Genomic DNA, 6,000 nt, shown 5'->3' on the forward strand with positions numbered 1-6,000 from the left:
TTTTGAGATTATTTTCACTCTTGTCACCCAGGCTGGAGTGCAATGGCACAATCTTGGCTCATTGCAGCCTCCATCTCCCAGGTTCAAGCTATTCTCCTGCCTCAGCCTTCCGAGTAGCTGGGATTACAGACATGTGCCACCATGCCCAGCTAATTTTTGTATTATTAATAGAGATGGGTTTTCACCATGTTGGCCAGGCTGGTCTCGAACTCCTTACCTCAGATGATCCACCCGCCTCGGCCTCCCAAAGTGCTGGGATTACAGGCATGAGCCACTGCGCCCAGCCTGTGAAAGCCCTTTAACCCCTTGAGCAAAAACACTGATTCCAGAATCTCTGCTTAGTGGACCCATAGTGCACTGGTTGGCAAATATTTTCTCTGTAGATGGCCAGATAGTAAATATCTTAGGCTTGGCAGACTATTCTGTCTCTATCACAATTACCAGGTTCTGCTGTTGGAGCACAAAAGCAGCCATAGGCAATACACAAATAAGACAGCACGTTCCAATGACGTTTTCCTTATGGACACTGAAATCTGAATTCCATATAATTTTCATGTGTCATAAAAGATGATTCTTCTTGGCCGGGCGTGGTGGCTCATGCCTGTAATCCCAGCACTTTGGGAGACCAAGGTGGGTGGGTCACCTGAGGTCAAGAGTTCGAGACCAGCCTGGCCAACATGGTGAAACCCCGTCTCTACTAAAAAATACAAAAACTAGCTGGGGCGGTGGCAGATGCCTGTAATCCCAGCTACTTGGGAGGCTGAGGCAGGAGAATCACTTGAACCCAGGAGGCAGAGGTTGCAGTGAGCTGAGATTGTGCCACTGCACTCCAGCCTGGGTGACAGAGCAAAACTCCACCTCAAAAAAAAAAAAAAATTCACAATTCATCTCTTTCATCTTTTGTGTATTATTGTCATATATTTATTATTTATTTACTTATTTAGAGATAGAGTCTCACTCTGTCACCCAGGTTGGAGGGCAGTGGCACGCTTTTGGCTCATTGCAACTTTTGCCTCCCAGGTTCAGGTATTCCTCCCACCTCAGCCTCCCCAGTAGCTGGGACTACAGGTGTGTGCCACCATGCCTGGCTAATTTTGTATTTTTAGTAGAGATGGGGTTTTGCCATGTTGCCCAGGCTGGTCTCAAATTCCTGGGCTAAAGGGATCCTCCTGCCTCGGCCTCTCAAAGAGCTGCGATTTCAGACATGAGCCACCACACCAGGCCAAAAATTGTATACATTTATGGTGTACAACATGATGTGTTTTTTTGTTGTTGGTGGGGTTTTTAGTTGTTGTTGTTGTTGTTTGAGACGAAGTCTCACTCTTGTCCCCCAGGCTGGAGTGCAATGGCGCGATCTCGGCTCACTGCAACCTCCACCTCCCAGGTTCAAGCGATTCTCCTACCTCAGCATCCTAGTATCTGGGATTACAGGTGCCTACCACCAGGCCCGGCTAATTTTTGTAATTTTAGTAGAGACGGGGTTTCACCATGTTGGCCAGGCTGGTCTCGAACTCCTGACCTCAGGTGATCCACACGCCTTGGCCTCCCAAAGTGCTGGGATTACAGGCATGAGCCACCGCGCCCAGACCAACATGATGTTTTGATATGTGTATACATCGTGAAACTGCTACATCAGATAAATTAACATATGCATTACCTCTCATACCTACCATTTTATTTGTGGTGAGAACTTTAAAAATCTACTCTCTTAGCAATTTTTAAGTATACAATATATTGTTGTTAACTATAGTCACCATGATGTACAAAAAAAAATCTCTTGAACTTACTCCTACTAACTAAAATTTTCTGTTCTTTGACCAATATCTCCCCTATCCCTCCACCCTGCTCGTATTTTTCCACATCTATAAATCAACAATACATTGCTATTATTATTATTATTTTGAGACCTGGTTTTGCACTGTCACCCAGGCTGGAGTGTAGTGCCACGATCATAGCTCACTGACACTTGAGCCTCCTGAGCAGCTAGGACCACAGGTAGGCACCACCGCACATCCAGCTAATTTTTAAATTTTTTTTTTTGTAGAGACAGGGTCTCACTGTGTTGCCCAGGCTAGTCCTGAGCTTACGTGATTCTCTTTCCTTGGCCTCCCAAAGTGCTAGTATTACAGGCGTGAACCACTGAGTCCAGCCCACATTGCTGTTATTTTTGCTTTAGATTGTCAATTATCTTTCAGGGTAATCAGAAATTTTTTTTTTTTTTTGAGATGGAGCATCGCTCTGTCGCCAGGCTGGAGTGCAGTGGTGCAATCTCAGCTCACTAACCTCCACCTCCCAGGTTCAAGTGATTCTCCTGCCTCAGCCTCCCAAGTAGCTGGGAATACAGGTGTGCATCACCACACCCAGCTAATTTTTGTATTTTTAGTAGAGACAGGGTTTCACCATGTTGGCCAGGATGGTCTTGATCTCTTGACCTCTGATCTGCCTGCCTCAGCCTCCCAAAGTGCTGGGATTACAAGTGTAAGCTACCGTGCCTGGCCTAGAAATAATTTAAACATGTCTTTTGGCAGGAGGTGGTGGCTCACACCTGTAATCCTAGCACTTTGGGAGGCTAAGGAGGGAGGATCACTTGAGCCCAGGAGTTTGAGACAAACCTGGGTAACATAGGGAGACCTCACCTCTATAAATAACTTTAAAAATTAGCCAAGTGGCCAGTCACGGTGGCTCATGTCTGTAACCCCAGCACTTTGGGAGGCCAAGGTGTGCAGATCACCTGAGGTCAGGAGTTCGAGACCAGCCTGGCCAACATGGTGAAACCCTGTCTCTACTAAAATTACAAAAATTAGCCAGGCATGGTGGTAGGCGCCTGTAATGCCAGCTACTTAGGAGGCTGAGGCAAGAGAATTGCTTGAACCTGGGAGGTGGAGGGTGCAGTGAGCCGAGATCACACCATTGCACTCTAACCTGGGAGATAGAGTGAGACCCTGTCTCAAAAAAAAAAAAAAAAATTAGCCAAGTGTAGGGGTGCGCACCTGTGGTCCTAGCTACTCAAGAGGCTGAGGCAGGTGGATCACTTGAGCCTGAGTGGTCAAGGTTGTAGTAAGCCATGATCATGCCTCTACACTCCAGCCTGGGCAACAGAGCAAGACCCAGTGTCAAAAAAAAAAAAAAAAAAATATATATATATATATCAAAGCATGGTGGTATATGCCTACAGTCCCAGGTGCTTGAGAGACTGAGGTGGGAGGATCACTTCAGCCCAGGAGGTGGAGGCTGCAGTGAGCTATGATTGTGCCATTGCACTCCAGCCTGGGCAACAGAGTGAGATCCTGTCTCAAAAAATAATAATAATAACAAAATAAATATACCTCTTTATTTTAAAATAAATGAATCTATACAATAATTATAGATTCATAGGAAGTTGCAAAAAATAGCATCAAGAGTCCTGCTTACCCTTCATCTAGCTTCTCCTAATGGTAACATTTTACATAACTATGTACAACATCAAAACCTGATATTGTCAATTCAAGAAACTGACATGAGTACAATGATTTTAAGCAGAATACAGACCTTACTCAGATTTCAATTATGTGAGTTTTTATATGCATTCCAGTGTGTGCATGTAGAGTTCTGTGCAATTTATACCATGCATGTAGAGTTCTGTGCAATTTACACCATGTATGAATTCATTACCAGCACCCTCATTTTTCAAATCAATTCTTGCGACATATAGAATTCTGGGTTGATGGTTTCTTCAGCACTAAAGATGTCGGTTCATTGTCTTATGCTTGCATGGATAGTTTCTGATAAGTCAGCTATAATTCTTATCCTTGTTCCTCTGTATGTAATAATGTGTTGTTTTTTCCCTTTGGCTGTGTGATGATTAATTTTAGGTGTCGACTTGACTGAGCCATGGGGTGATCATATATTTAGTCAACAATTATTCTGGATGTTTCTGTGAAGGTGTTTTGGATGAGTTTAATTCAGCATCAGATTCAAATCAGTAGACTAAGTAAAGAAGTCTGCCCTCCCTAATATGAGTGGGCCTCATCCAATCAATTGAAGGCCTCAATAGAACAAAAAAGGTTGACTCTTCCCTGAGTCAGAGAATTCTTCCCACCTGACTGCCTTCAAACTGGGACATCAGCTTCTTCCTTTCCTGCCTCAGATTAGAACTGAAATATCAGGCCAGGCGCAGTGGCTCATGCCTGTAATCCCAGTACTTTGGGAGGCCGAGACAGGCAGATCACCTGACGTCAGGAGTTCGAGACCAGCCTGACCAACATGGAGAAACCCCGTCTCTACTAAAAATACAAAATTAGCCGGGCATGGTGGCGCATGCCTGTAATCCCAGCTATTTGGGAGGCTGAGGCAGGAGAATCTCTTGAACCCGGGAGGTGGAGGTTGCAGTGGGCCGAGATCGTGCCATTGCACTCTAGCCTGGGCAACAAGAGAGAGAGAAAAAAAAAACTGAAACATCAGCCCTTCCTGGGTCTCAAACTTGCCAGCCTTTGTGCAGAAACCATACCGTTGGCTTTCCTGATTCTCACGCCCTCGGACTGGAACTAAACCATTGACTCTCCTGTGTCTCCAGCTTGCTGACTCATCCTGCAAATCTTAGGACTTGTAAGCCTCCATAATTGCATGAGGCAATTCCTTATAATACATCCCTATCTATCTACCCATCCATATCTTATTGGCTCTGTTTCTCTGGAGAACCCTGACTAATACAGGCTGCCTTCATAATTGTCTCTTTATCTTTGTTTTTTATTTTTAAAATTTTTAAAATTTTTTATTTTTATTTTTTGAGACAGAGTCTCGTTATGTTCCCAGGCTGGAGTGCAGTGGTGTGATCACGGCTCACTGCAACCTCTGCCTCCCAGGCTCAAGGGATTTCCCATCTCAGCATCCCAAGTAGCTGGGACTACAGGTGCACACCTCTACTGCCAGTTATTTTTGTGTGTTTTGCAGAAGCAGGGGTCTCGCCATGTTGTCCAGGCTGCTCTGGAACTCCTGGGCTCAAGCAATCCACCCACCTTGGCCTTCTGAAGTGCTGGGATTACAGGCGTGCACCACGACGCCCAGCATATCCTTGGTTTTTAGCTTTTTGACTATGATGTATCTAGGTATGGTTTTTGTTTTTTGTGGGGATGATATTTATACTATTTAATGTTCTCTGTGATTTTTGGACATATGTTTTGATGCCTTTCACTATTTTTGGAAAATTCTCAGCCATTATCTCTTCAAACATTTCTTCTCCCTATTCTCTTTCTCTTCCTTCTATGAGTCCAATTACATGTATATTTGAAAACCTGATGTTGTCCCACAGTTCTCAGATGCTCTGTTCTTTGTTTTTTCACTTATTTTTCTTTCTTTCTTTCTTTCTTTCTTTCTTTTTTTTTTTTTTTCAAGACAAGAGTCTCACTCTGTCATCCAGGCTGGAGTGCAGTGGAGCGACCTCGGCTCACTGCAACCTCCGCCTGCCAGGTTCAAGTGATTCTCCTGCCTCAGCCTCCTGAGTAGCTGGGATTACAGGTGTGGACCACCATGCCCAGCTACTTTTTGTATTTTTAGTAGAGACGGGGTTTCACCATGTTGGTCAGGCTGGTCTCAAACTCCTGACCTCGTGATCCACCCGCCTTGGCCTCCCAAAGTGCTGGATTACAGGCGTGAGCCACCGTGTCTGGCCTTATCTTTCTCTTTGTATTTCAGTGCAGGTAATTTCTATCAACCTATTTTTCAATTTTTTTAGATTCTTTCTTCAATTTTGTGGAGTCTGCTGATATAGATACACCCTTAGAAGGCATGCATCCTCTGTTACCATGCATTTATTTCCAGAATTTCCACTTGACTCAAATAGTTTCTGTCTCTGCTGAAATTGCCCAGCTGTTTATGTTTGTGGTCCATCTTTTCTACTAGCATCTTTAACATATAAATCATGACTAAAATTCCTGTCGCTTTCAACAACTGCATCATTTTTTAGCATTGCTGGCTTAGTGGATTACTTTTTATATTGTTTGTTTATTTGTTTGCTTGTTTTGA

Source organism: Gorilla gorilla, chromosome 1 (genome assembly GCF_029281585.2).
Source record: "Gorilla gorilla gorilla isolate KB3781 chromosome 1, NHGRI_mGorGor1-v2.1_pri, whole genome shotgun sequence".
NCBI classification, from domain to species: Eukaryota; Metazoa; Chordata; class Mammalia; order Primates; family Hominidae; genus Gorilla; species Gorilla gorilla.